Source organism: Taudactylus pleione, unplaced genomic scaffold (genome assembly GCF_031769625.1).
Source record: "Taudactylus pleione unplaced genomic scaffold, aTauple2 ptg002701l, whole genome shotgun sequence".
Taxonomy (NCBI): Eukaryota; Metazoa; Chordata; class Amphibia; order Anura; family Myobatrachidae; genus Taudactylus; species Taudactylus pleione.
The window spans coordinates 695-17,756 of NW_028287077.1; the positions used below are offsets into that span (position 1 = coordinate 695).

Genomic DNA, 17,062 nt, shown 5'->3' on the forward strand with positions numbered 1-17,062 from the left:
CATTTGTATCAGTTACACTCTTTATACTCGCAGCCAGTTGTATCATTACACTCTTTATACTCTCATCCATTTTATTACTACCCGCTTTGTCCTTTCCATCTCATTGTGCCTCCAGAGTTGGTCCCCTCTGCCCCCGCAGTGTGTCCACCCTTTCCAACCCTTGCCTCCCCGAGCCCGTGAATGTGCAGCATCTGTGCCCGAGCCCGTGCACCCCCCGGCACCCCCCCTCCTCTCACATCCATCAACCACCCGGGCACCAACCACAACCAGCGCATCGACCCGCCCGCACAACCCAGCCGCCCAAACACCCCCACTCCGCCCGGTCCGACGCACCCCCGCCACCTGCCCTATCCGGAGAGTGCGGAGCGGGATGGGGCGCCTGTGGGTCCGGGGGGATCACTCTCACCACCCCACCACGGATGCGGCGGACAAGCGAGCGCATCCCCCGTCCCACCTGCGCCCCCCTCACCTCACACACCGGAACTGGCAGGAGTGCGCCGGGTAGCTACTTCCGGTCGGCGAGTGGGAGAAAGTGCTGCAGGTAAGAGCTGGCGTTACTCATCTCATGAATATTAAAGAGCCGTGATGAATATTCAGAGAGAGGATTGTGGGAGCCTGGTGTATCCCTGTCACTGTCACTCATCATCCCAACCGGTCACTGTGCTGCCCTGTAATTCCCTGTATTCCCCATCTGTGTCCTCTGTGCCCCACATTCTGCCCCCAGCTCATTCCCTGCCCCCTCTGTACTACCACCCCATTCATCTCTACACCCTCTATACCATCACCCCATTCATCTCTACACCCTCTATACCATCACCCCATTCATCTCTACACCCTCTATATCATCACCCCATTCATCCCTACACCCTCTATACCATCACCCCATTCATCCCTACACCCTCTATATCATCACCCCATTCATCCCTACACCTTTTATACCATCACCCCATTCATCCCTACACCCTCTATACCATCACCCCATTCATCTCTACACCCTCTATACCATCACCCCATTCATCCCTACACCCTCTATACCATCACCCCATTCATCCCTACACCCTCTATACCATCACCCCATTCATCCCTACACCCTCTATACCATCACCCCATTCATCCCTACACCCTCTATATCATCACCCCATTCATCCCTACACCCTCTATATCATCACCCCATTCATCTCTACACCCTCTATACCATCACCCCATTCATCTCTACACCCTCTATATCATCACCCCATTCATCCCTACACCCTCTATACCATCACCCCATTCATCCCTACACCCTCTATATCATCACCCCATTCATCCTACACCCTCTATACCATCACCCCATTCATCCCTACACCCTCTATATCATCACCCCATTCATCCTACACCTTTTATACCATCACCCCATTCATCCCTACACCCTCTATACCATCACCCCATTCATCCCTACACCCTCTATATCATCACCCCATTCATCCCTACACCCTCTATACCATCACCCCATTCATCCCTACACCCTCTATATCATCACCCCATTCATCCCTACACCTTTATACCATCACCCCATTCATCCCTACGCCTTCTATACCATCACCCCATTCATCTCTACACCCTCTATATCATCACCCCATTCATCCCTACACCCTCTATATCATCACCCCATTCATCCCTACACCCTCTATACCATCACCCCATTCATCCCTACACCCTCTATACCATCACCCCATTCATCCTACACCTTCTATACCATCACCCCATTCATCCCTACACCCTCTATATCATCACCCCATTCATCCCTACACCTTTTATACCATCACCCCATTCATCCCTACACCCTCTATACCATCACCCCATTCATCCCTACACCCTCTATACCATCACCCCATTCATCTCTACACCCTCTATACCATCACCCCATTCATCTCTACACCCTCTATACCATCACCCCATTCACCTCTACACCCTCTATACCATCACCCCATTCATCTCTACACCCTCTATACCATCACCCCATTCATCCCTACACCCTCTATACCATCACCCCATTCATCCTACACCCTCTATACCATCACCCCATTCATCCCTACACCCTCTATACCATCACCCCATTCATCCCTACACCCTCTATATCATCACCCCATTCATCCCTACACCCTCTATATCATCACCCCATTCATCTCTACACCCTCTATACCATCACCCCATTCATCTCTACACCCTCTATATCATCACCCATTCATCCCTACACCCTCTATACCATCACCCCATTCATCCCTACACCCTCTATATCATCACCCCATTCATCCCTACACCCTCTATACCATCACCCCATTCATCCCTACACCCTCTATATCATCACCCCATTCATCCCTACACCTTTTATACCATCACCCCATTCATCCCTACACCCTCTATACCATCACCCATCATCCCTACACCCTCTATATCATCACCCCATTCATCCTACACCCTCTATACCATCACCCCATTCATCCCTACACCCTCTATATCATCACCCCATTCATCCCTACACCTTTTATACCATCACCCCATTCATCCCTACGCCTTCTATACCATCACCCCATTCATCTCTACACCCTCTATATCATCACCCCATTCATCCCTACACCCTCTATATCATCACCCCATTCATCCCTACACCCTCTATACCATCACCCCATTCATCCCTACACCCTCTATACCATCACCCCATTCATCCCTACACCTTCTATACCATCACCCCATTCATCCCTACACCCTCTATATCATCACCCCATTCATCCCTACACCTTTTATACCATCACCCCATTCATCCCTACACCCTCTATACCATCACCCCATTCATCCCTACACCCTCTATACCATCACCCCATTCATCTCTACACCCTCTATACCATCACCCCATTCATCTCTACACCCTCTATACCATCACCCCATTCACCTCTACACCCTCTATACCATCACCCATTCATCTCTACACCCTCTATACCATCACCCCATTCATCCCTACACCCTCTATACCATCACCCCATTCATCCCTACACCCTCTATACCATCACCCCATTCATCCCTACACCCTCTATACCATCACCCCATTCATCCCTACACCCTCTATATCATCACCCCATTCATCCCTACACCCTCTATATCATCACCCCATTCATCTCTACACCCTCTATACCATCACCCCATTCATCTCTACACCCTCTATATCATCACCCCATTCATCCCTACACCCTCTATACCATCACCCCATTCATCCTACACCCTCTATAGGATATACCATCACCCCATTCATCCCTACACCTATACCATCACCCCATTCATCCCTACACCTTCTATACCATCACCCCATTCATCCCTACACCTTCTATACCATCACACCATTCATCCCTATACCTATACCATCACCCCATTCATCCCTACACCTTCTATACCATCACCCCATTCATCCCTATACCTATACCATCACCCCATTTATCCCTACACCCTCTATACCATCACACCATTCATCCCTATACCATCACCCCATTCATCCCTACACCCTCTATACCATCACACCATTCATCCCTACACCTTCTATACCATCACCCCATTCATCCCTATACCTATACCATCACCCCATTTATCCCTACACCCTCTATACCATCACACCATTCATCCCATTACCATCACCCCATTCATCCCTACACCCCCTCTATACCATCACACCATTCATCCCTACACCTTCTATACCATCACCCCATTCATCCCTACACCTTCTATACCATCACCCCATTCATCCCTACACCCTCTATACCATCACACCATTCATCCCTACACCTTCTATACCATCACCCCATTCATCCCTACACCTTCTATACCATCACCCCATTCATCCCTACACCCTCTATACCATCACCCCATTCATCCCTACCCCCTTTATACCATCACCCCATTCATCCCTACACCTTCTATACCATCACCCCATTCATCCCTACACCCTCTCTACCATCACCCCATTCATCCCTACACCCTCTATACCATCACCCCATTCATCCCTGCACCCTCTATACCATCACCCCATTCATCCCTGCACCCTCTATACCATCACCCCATTCATCCCTACACCCTCTATACCATCACCCCATTCATCCCTACACCTTCTATACCATCACCCCATTCATCCCTACACCTTCTATACCATCATCCCATTCATCCCTACACCTTCTATACCATCACCCCATTCATCCCTACACCCTCTATACCATCACCCCATTCATCCCTACACCCTCTATACCATCACCCCATTCATCCCTACACCTTCTATACCATCACCCCATTCATCCCTACACCCTCTATACCATCACCCCATTCATCCCTACACCCTCTATACCATCACCCCATTCATCCCTACACCCTCTATACCATCACCCATTCATCCCTACACCCTCTATACCATCACTCCATTCATCCCTAAACCCTCTATACCATCACCCCATTCATCCCTACACCCTCTATACCATCACCCCATTCATCCCTACACCCTCTATATGTTATACCATCACCCCTTTCATCCCTACACCTTCTATACCATCACCCCATTCATCCCTACACCTTCTATACCATCACACCATTCATCCCTATACCTATACCATCACCCCATTCATCCCTACACCCTCTATACCATCACCCCATTCATCCCTACACCTTCTATACCATCACCCCATTCATCCCTATACCTATACCATCACCCCATTTATCCCTACACCCTCTATACCATCACACCATTCATCCCTATACTTATACCATCACCCCATTCATCCCTACACCCTCTATACCATCACACCATTCATCCCTACACCTTCTATACCATCACCCCATTCATCCCTACACCTTCTATACCATCACCCCATTCATCCCTACACCTTCTATACCATCACCCCATTCATCCCTACACCTTCTATACCATCACACCATTCATCCCTATACCTATACCATCACCCCATTCATCCTACACCCTCTATACCATCACACCATTCATCCCTACACCTTCTATACCATCACCCCATTCATCCCTACACCCTCTATACCATCACCCCATTCATCCCTACACCCTCTATACCACCACCTCATTCATCCCTACACCTTCTTTACCATCACCCCATTCATCCCTACACCCTCTATACCATCACCCCATTCATCCCTACACCCTCTATACCATCACCCCATTCATCCCTACACCCTCTATACCATCACCCTATTCATCCCTACACCTTCTATACCATCACCCCATTCATCCCTACACCTTCTATACCATCACCCCATTCATCCCTACACCCTCTATACCATCACCCCATTCATCCCTACACCCTCTATACCATCACCCCATTCATCCCTACACCCTCTATACCATCACCCCATTCATACCTACACCTTCTATACCATCACCCCATTCATCCCTACACCCTCTATACCATCACCCCATTCATCCCTACACCCTCTATACCATCACCCCATTCATCCCTACATCCTCTATACCATCACCCTATTCATCCCTACACCTTCTATACCATCACCCCATTCATCCCTACACCTTCTATACCATCACCCCATTCATCCCTACACCCTCTATACCATCACCCCATTCATCCCTACACCCTCTATATCATACCCATTCATCCCTACCCCCTCTATATCATACCCATTCATCCCTACCCCCTTTATACCATCACCCCATTCATCCCTACACCTTCTATACCATCACCCCATTCATCCCTACACCCTCTATATCATCACCCCATTCATCCTTACACCATCTACAGGATATACCATCACCCCATTCATCCCTCCACATACCATCACCCCATTTATCCCTACACCCTCTATATCATACCCATTCATCCCTACCCCCTCTATACCATCACACCATTCATCCCTACACCCTCTATGCCATCACCCCATTCATCCCTACACCCTCTATACCATCACCCCATTCATCCCTACACCTTCTATATCATCATCCCATTCATCCCTACACCCTCTGTATCATCATCCCATTTATCCCTACACCCTCTATACCATCACCCCATTCAACCCTACACGTATACCATCACCCCATTCATCCCTACACCTTCTATACCATCACCCCATTCATCCCTACACCTTCTATACCATCACCCCATTCATGCCTACACCCTCTATACCACCACCTCATTCATCCCTACACCTTCTTTACCATCACCCCATTCATCCCTACACCCTCTATACCATCACCCCATTCATCCCTACACCCTCTATAGGATATACCATCCCCCCATTCATCCCTACACCTATACCATCACCCCATTCATCCCTACACCCTCTATACCATCACACCATTCATCCCTACACCTTCTATACCATCACCCCATTCATCCCTACACCCTCTATACCATCACCCCATTCATCCCTACACCCTCTATACCATCACCACATTCATCCCTACACCCTCTATACCATCACCCCATTCATCCCTACACTCTATATACCATCACCCCATTCATCCTACACCCTCTATACCATCACACCATTCATCCCTACACCTTCTATACCATCACACCATTCATCGCTATACCTATACCATCACCCCATTCATCCCTACACCCTCTATACCATCACACCATTCATCCCTACACCTTCTATACCATCACCCCATTCATCCCTACACCTTCTATACCATCACCCCATTCATCCCTACACCCACTATACCATAACACCATTCATCCCTACTCCCTCTATACCATCACACCATTCATCCCTATACCTATACCATCACCCCATTCATCCCTACACCCTCTATAGCTTCACACCATTCATCCCTACACCTTCTATACCATCACCCCATTCATCCCTACACCCTCTATACCATCACCCCATTCATCCCTACACCCTCTATACCATCACCCCATTCATCCCTGCACCCTCTATACCATCACCCCATTCATCCCTACACCCTCTATACCATCACCCCATTCATCCCTACATCCTCTATACCATCACCCTATTCATCCCTACACCTTCTATACCATCACCCCATTCATCCCTACACCTTCTATACCATCACCCCATTCATCCCTACACCCTCTATACCATCACCCCATTCATCCCTACACCCTCTATACCATCACCCCATTCATCCCTACACCTTCTATACCATCACCCCATTCATCCCTACACCCTCTATACCATCACCCCATTCATCCCTACACCCTCTATACCATCACCCCATTCATCCCTACACCCTCTATACCATCACCCCATTCATCCCTACACCCTCTATACCATCACCCCATTCATACCTACACCTTCTATACCATCACCCCATTCATCCCTACACCCTCTATACCATCACCCCATTCATCCCTACACCCTCTATACCATCACCCCATTCATCCCTACACCCTCTATACCATCACCCCATTCATCCCTACACCCTCTATACCATCACCCCATTCATCCCTACACCTCTATAGGATATACCATCACCCCATTCATCCCTACACCTATACCATCACCCCATTCATCCCTACACCTTCTATACCATCACCCCATTCATCCCTACACCTTCTATACCATCACACCATTCATCCCTATACCTATACCATCACCCCATTCATCCCTACACCCTCTATACCATCACCCCATTCATCCCTACACCTTCTATACCATCACCCCATTCATCCCTATACCTATACCATCACCCCATTTATCCCTACACCCTCTATACCATCACACCATTCATCCCTATACCATCACCCCATTCATCCCTACACCCTCTATACCATCACACCATTTATCCCTACACCTTCTATACCATCACCCCATTCATCCCTACACCTTCTATACCATCACCCCATTCATCCCTACACCCTCTATACCATCACACCATTCATCCCTACACCTTCTATACCATCACCCCATTCATCCCTACACCTTCTATACCATCACCCCATTCATCCCTACACCCTCTATACCATCACCCCATTCATCCCTACCCCCTTTATACCATCACCCCATTCATCCCTACACCTTCTATACCATCACCCCATTCATCCCTACACCCTCTCTACCATCACCCCATTCATCCCTACACCCTCTATACCATCACCCCATTCATCCCTGCACCCTCTATACCATCACCCCATTCATCCCTGCACCCTCTATACCATCACCCCATTCATCCCTACACCCTCTATACCATCACCCCATTCATCCCTACACCTTCTATACCATCACCCCATTCATCCCTACACCTTCTATACCATCATCCCATTCATCCCTACACCTTCTATACCATCACCCCATTCATCCCTACACCCTCTATACCATCACCCCATTCATCCCTACACCCTCTATACCATCACCCCATTCATCCCTACACCTTCTATACCATCACCCCATTCATCCCTACACCCTCTATACCATCACCCCATTCATCCCTACACCCTCTATACCATCACCCCATTCATCCCTACACCCTCTATACCATCACCCCATTCATCCCTACACCCTCTATACCATCACTCCATTCATCCCTACACCCTCTATACCATCACCCCATTCATCCCTACACCCTCTATACCATCACCCCATTCATCCCTACACCCTCTATATGTTATACCATCACCCCATTCATCTCTACACCTTCTATAACATCACCCCATTCATCCCTACACCTTCTATACCATCACACCATTCATCCCTATACCTATACCATCACCCCATTCATCCCTACACCCTCTATACCATCACCCCATTCATCCCTACACCTTCTATACCATCACCCCATTCATCCCTATACCTATACCATCACCCCATTTATCCCTACACCCTCTATACCATCACACCATTCATCCCTACACCCTCTATACCATCATCCCATTCATCCCTACACCCTCTATACCATCACCCCATTCATCCCTACACCCTCTATACCACCACCTCATTCATCCCTACACCTTCTTTACCATCACCCCATTCATCCCTACACCTTCTATACCATCACCCCATTCATCCCTACACCCTCTATACCATCACACCATTCATCCCTACACCTTCTATACCATCACCCCATTCATCCCTACACCTTCTATACCATCACCCCATTCATCCCTACACCCTCTATACCATCACCCCATTCATCCCTACCCCCTTTATACCATCACCCCATTCATCCCTACACCTTCTATACCATCACCCCATTCATCCCTACACCCTCTCTACCATCACCCCATTCATCCCTACACCCTCTATACCATCACCCCATTCATCCCTGCACCCTCTATACCATCACCCCATTCATCCCTGCACCCTCTATACCATCACTCCATTCATCCCTAAACCCTCTATACCATCACCCCATTCATCCCTACACCCTCTATACCATCACCCCATTCATCCCTACACCCTCTATATGTTATACCATCACCCCTTTCATCCCTACACCTTCTATACCATCACCCCATTCATCCCTACACCTTCTATACCATCACACCATTCATCCCTATACCTATACCATCACCCCATTCATCCCTACACCCTCTATACCATCACCCCATTCATGCCTACACCCTCTATACCACCACCTCATTCATCCCTACACCTTCTTTACCATCACCCCATTCATCCCTACACCCTCTATACCATCACCCCATTCATCCCTACACCCTCTATAGGATATACCATCACCCCATTCATCCCTACACCTATACCATCACCCCATTCATCCCTACACCCTCTATACCATCACACCATTCATCCCTACACCTTCTATACCATCACCCCATTCATCCCTACACCCTCTATACCATCACCCCATTCATCCCTACACCCTCTATACCATCACCACATTCATCCCTACACCCTCTATACCATCACCCCATTCATCCCTACACTCTATATACCATCACCCCATTCATCCCTACACCCTCTATACCATCACACCATTCATCCCTACACCTTCTATACCATCACACCATTCATCGCTATACCTATACCATCACCCCATTCATCCCTACACCCTCTATACCATCACACCATTCATCCCTACACCTTCTATACCATCACCCCATTCATCCCTACACCTTCTATACCATCACCCCATTCATCCCTACACCCACTATACCATAACACCATTCATCCCTACTCCCTCTATACCATCACACCATTCATCCCTATACCTATACCATCACCCCATTCATCCCTACACCCTCTATAGCTTCACACCATTCATCCCTACACCTTCTATACCATCACCCCATTCATCCCTACACCTTCTATACCATCACCCCATTCATCCCTACACCCTCTATAGGATATACCATCATCCCATTCATCCCTACACCTATACCATCACCCCATTCATCCCTACACCTATACCATCACCCCATTCATCCCTACACCCTCTATAGGATATACCATCATCCCATTCATCCCTAACCTATACCATCACCCCATTCATCCCTACACCTTCTATACCATCACCCCATTCATCCCTACACCCTCTATATCATCACCCCATTCATCCCTACACCCTCTATATCATACCCATTCATCCCTACACCCTCTATACCATCACCCCATTCATCCCTACACCCTCTATATTATCACCCCATTCATCCCTACACCCTCTATACCATCACCCCATTCATGCCTACACCCTCTATACCACCACCTCATTCATCCCTACACCTTCTATACCATCACCCCATTCATCCCTACACCCTCTATACCATCACCCCATTCATCCCTACACCCTCTATACCATCACCCCATTCATCCCTACACCCTCTATACCATCACCCCATTCATCCCTACACCTTCTATACCATCACCCCATTCATGCCTACACCCTCTATACCACCACCTCATTCATCCCTACACCTTCTATACCATCACCCCATTCATCCCTACACCCTCTATACCATCACCCCATTCATCCCTACACCCTCTATAGGATATACCATCACCCCATTCATCCCTACACCTATACCATCACCCCATTCATCCCTACCCCCTCTATACCATCACACCATTCATCCCTACACCTTCTATACCATCACCCCATTCATCCCTACACCCTCTATACCATCACCCCATTCATCCCTACACCCTCTATACCATCACCACATTCATCCCTACACCCTCTATACCATCACCCCATTCATCCCTACACTCTATATACCATCACCCCATTCATCCCTACACCCTCTATACCATCACACCATTCATCCCTACACCTTCTATACCATCACACCATTCATCGCTATACCTATACCATCACCCCATACATTCCTACACCCTCTATACCATCACACCATTCATCCCTACACCTTCTATACCATCACCCCATTCATCCCTACACCTTCTATACCATCACCCCATTCATCCCTACACCTTCTATACCATCACCCCATTCATGCCTACACCCTCTATACCACCACCTCATTCATCCCTACACCTTCTATACCATCACCCCATTCATCCCTACACCCTCTATACCATCACCCCATTCATCCCTACACCCTCTATAGGATATACCATCACCCCTTTCATCCCTACACCTATACCTTCACCCCATTCATCCCTACACCTATACCATCACCCCATTCATCCCTACACCCTCTATAGGATATACCATCACCCCATTCATCCCTAACCTATACCATCACCCCATTCATCCCTACACCTTCTATACCATCACACCATTCATCCCTATACCTATACCATCACCTCATTCATCCCTACACCCTCTATACCATCACCCCATTCATCCCTACACCTTCTATACCATCACCCCATTCATCCTTATATCTATACCATCACCCCATTATTCCCTACACCCTCTATACCATCACACCATTCATCCCTATATTTATACCATCACCCCATTCATCCCTACACCCTCTATACCTTCACACCATTCATCCCAACACCTTCTATACCATCACCCCATTCATCCCTACACCTTCTATACATTACCCCATTCATCCCTACACCCTCTATACCATCACACCATTCATCCCTACACCCTCTATACCATCACACCATTCATCCCTACACCTTCTATACCATCACCCCATTCATCCCTACACCCTCTATATCATCACCCCATTCATCCCTACACCATCTATAGGATATACCATCACCCCATTCATCCCTCCACATACCATTACCCCATTTATCCCTACACCTTCTATACCATCACCCCATTCATCCCTACACCTTCTATACCATCACCCCATTCATGCCTACACCCTCTATACCATCACCCCATTCATCCCTACACCTTCTATACCATCACCCCATTCATCCCTACACCCTCTATAGGATATACCATCACCCCATTCATCCCTACACCTATACCATCACCCCATTCATCCCTACACCCTCTATACCATCACACCATTCATCCCTACACCTTCTATACCATCACCCCATTCATCCCTACACCTTCTATACCATCACACCATTCATCCCAACACCTTCTATACCATCACCCCATTCATCCCTACACCTTCTATACCATTACCCCATTCATCCCTACACCCTATATACCATCACACCATTCATCCCTACACCCTCTATACCATCACACCATTCATCCCTACACCTTCTATACCATCACCCCATTCATCCCTACACCCTCTATATCATCACCCCATTCATCCCTCCACATACCATTACCCCATTTATCCCTACACCTTCTATACCATCACCCCATTCATCCCTACACCCTCTATATCATACCCATTCATCCCTACCCCCTCTATACCATCACCCCATTCATCCCTACACCCTCTATGCCATCACCCCATTCATCCCTACACCCTCTATACCATCACCCCATTCATCCCTACACCTTCTATATCATCATCCCATTCATCCCTACACCCTCTGTATCATCATCCCATTTATCCCTACACCCTCTATACCATCACCCCATTCATCCCTACACCCTCTATAGGATATACCATCACCCCATTCATCCCTACACGTATACCATCACCCCATTCATCCCTACACCTTCTATACCATCACCCCATTCATCCCTACACCTTCTATACCATCACCCCATTCATCCCTACACCTTCTATACCATCACCCCATTCATGCCTACACCCTCTATACCATCACCCCATTCATCCCTACACCTTCTATACCATCACCTCATTCATCCCTACACCCTCTATACCATCACCCCATTCATCCCTACACCTTCTATACCATAACCCCATTCATGCCTACACCCTCTATACCATCATCCCATTCATCCCTACACCTTCTATACCATCACCCCATTCATCCCTACACCCTCTATAGGATATACCATCACCCCATTCATCCCTACACCTATACCATCACCCCATTCATCCCCACACCCTCTATACCATCACACCATTCATCCCTACACCTTCTATACCATCACCCCATTAATCCCTACACCTTCTATACCATCACCCCATTCATCCCTACACCTTCTATACCATCACCCCATTCATCCCTACACCCTCTATACCATCACACCATTCATCCCTACACCTTCTATACCATCACCCCATTCATCCCTACACCTTCTATACCATCACACCATTCATCCCAACACCTTCTATACCATCACCCCATTCATCCCTACACCTTCTATACCATTACCCCATTCATCCCTACACCCTATATACCATCACACCATTCATCCCTACACCCTCTATACCATCACACCATTCATCCCTACACCTTCTATACCATCACCCCATTCATCCCTACACCCTCTATATCATCACCCCATTCATCCCTCCACATACCATTACCCCATTTATCCCTACACCTTCTATACCATCACCCCATTCATCCCTACACCCTCTATATCATACCCATTCATCCCTACCCCCTCTATACCATCACCCCATTCATCCCTACACCCTCTATGCCATCACCCCATTCATCCCTACACCCTCTATACCATCACCCCATTCATCCCTACACCTTCTATATCATCATCCCATTCATCCCTACACCCTCTGTATCATCATCCCATTTATCCCTACACCCTCTATACCATCACCCCATTCATCCCTACACCCTCTATAGGATATACCATCACCCCATTCATCCCTACACGTATACCATCACCCCATTCATCCCTACACCTTCTATACCATCACCCCATTCATCCCTACACCTTCTATACCATCACCCCATTCATCCCTACACCTTCTATACCATCACCCCATTCATGCCTACACCCTCTATACCATCACCCCATTCATCCCTACACCTTCTATACCATCACCTCATTCATCCCTACACCCTCTATACCATCACCCCATTCATCCCTACACCTTCTATACCATAACCCCATTCATGCCTACACCCTCTATACCATCATCCCATTCATCCCTACACCTTCTATACCATCACCCCATTCATCCCTACACCCTCTATAGGATATACCATCACCCCATTCATCCCTACACCTATACCATCACCCCATTCATCCCCACACCCTCTATACCATCACACCATTCATCCCTACACCTTCTATACCATCACCCCATTAATCCCTACACCTTCTATACCATCACCCCATTCATCCCTACACCTTCTATACCATCACACCATTCATCCCTACACCTTCTATACCATCACCCCATTCATCCCTACACCCTCTATACCATCACCACATTCATCCCTACACCCTCTATACCATCACCCCATTCATCCCTACACTCTATATACCATCACCCCATTCATCCCTACACCCTCTATACCATCACCCCATTCATCCCTACACCTTCTATACCATCACCCCATTCATCCCTATACCTATACCATCACCCCATTTATCCCTACACCCTCTATACCATCACACCATTCATCCCTATACCTATACCATCACCCCATTCATCCCTACACCCTCTATACCATCACACCATTCATCCCTACACCTTCTATACCATCACCCCATTCATCCCTACACCCTCTGTATCATCATCCCATTTATCCCTACACCCTCTATACCATCACCCCATTCAACCCTACACGTATACCATCACCCCATTCATCCCTACACCTTCTATACCATCACCCCATTCATGCCTACACCCTCTATACCACCACCTCATTCATCCCTACACCTTCTTTACCATCACCCCATTCATCCCTACACCCTCTATACCATCACCCCATTCATCCCTACACCCTCTATAGGATATACCATCACCCCATTCATCCCTACACCTATACCATCACCCCATTCATCCCTACACCCTCTATACCATCACACCATTCATCCCTACACCTTCTATACCATCACCCCATTCATCCCTACACCCTCTATACCATCACCCCATTCATCCCTACACCTTCTATACCATCACCCCATTCATCCCTACACCCTCTATACCATCACCCCATTCATCCCTACACCCACTATACCATAACACCATTCATCCCTACTCCCTCTATACCATCACACCATTCATCCCTACACCTTCTATACCATCACCCCATTCATCCCTACACCCTCTATACCATCACCCCATTCATCCCTACACCCTCTATACCATCACCACATTCATCCCTACACCCTCTATACCATCACCCCATACATCCCTACACTCTATATACCATCACCCCATTCATCCCTACACCCTCTATACCATCACACCATTCATCCCTACACCTTCTATACCATCACACCATTCATCGCTATACCTATACCATCACCCCATTCATCCCTACACCCTCTATACCATCACACCATTCATCCCTACACCTTCTATACCATCACCCCATTCATCCCTACACCTTCTATACCATCACCCCATTCATCCCTACACCCACTATACCATAACACCATTCATCCCTACTCCCTCTATACCATCACACCATTCATCCCTATACCTATACCATCACCCCATTCATCCCTACACCCTCTATAGCTTCACACCATTCATCCCTACACCTTCTATACCATCACCTCATTCATCCCTACACCCTCTATACCATCACCCCATTCATCCCTACACCTTCTATACCATAACCCCATTCATGCCTACACCCTCTATACCATCATCCCATTCATCCCTACACCTTCTATACCATCACCCCATTCATCCCTACACCCTCTATAGGATATACCATCACCCCATTCATCCCTACACCTATACCATCACCCCATTCATCCCCACACCCTCTATACCATCACACCATTCATCCCTACACCTTCTATACCATCACCCCATTAATCCCTACACCTTCTATACCATCACCCCATTCATCCCTACACCTTCTATACCATCACACCATTCATCCCTACACCTTCTATACCATCACCCCATTCATCCCTACACCCTCTATACCATCACCACATTCATCCCTACACCCTCTATACCATCACCCCATTCATCCCTACACTCTATATACCATCACCCCATTCATCCCTACACCCTCTATACCATCACCCCATTCATCCCTACACCTTCTATACCATCACCCCATTCATCCCTATACCTATACCATCACCCCATTTATCCCTACACCCTCTATACCATCACACCATTCATCCCTATACCTATACCATCACCCCATTCATCCCTACACCCTCTATACCATCACACCATTCATCCCTACACCTTCTATACCATCACCCCATTCATCCCTACACCCTCTGTATCATCATCCCATTTATCCCTACACCCTCTATACCATCACCCCATTCAACCCTACACGTATACCATCACCCCATTCATCCCTACACCTTCTATACCATCACCCCATTCATGCCTACACCCTCTATACCACCACCTCATTCATCCCTACACCTTCTTTACCATCACCCCATTCATCCCTACACCCTCTATACCATCACCCCATTCATCCCTACACCCTCTATAGGATATACCATCACCCCATTCATCCCTACACCTATACCATCACCCCATTCATCCCTACACCCTCTATACCATCACACCATTCATCCCTACACCTTCTATACCATCACCCCATTCATCCCTACACCCACTATACCATCACCCCATTCATCCCTACACCCTCT

The 17,062-nt window shown here is 47.7% G+C and overlaps 1 protein-coding gene across 1 annotated transcript in view; it reads left to right on the forward strand.

Moving 5' to 3' along the window:
• Positions 1–500: 500 nt before the first annotated feature.
• LOC148431181 (uncharacterized) overlaps positions 501–17,062 on the forward strand; it is a 114,953-nt gene continuing 98,391 nt past the window's right edge. Inside the window, exon 1 of the mRNA XM_088466229.1 lies at positions 501–541. The gene's annotated coding sequence lies outside the window, so the exon portion shown is untranslated. The remainder of the gene's footprint in view (positions 542–17,062) is intronic.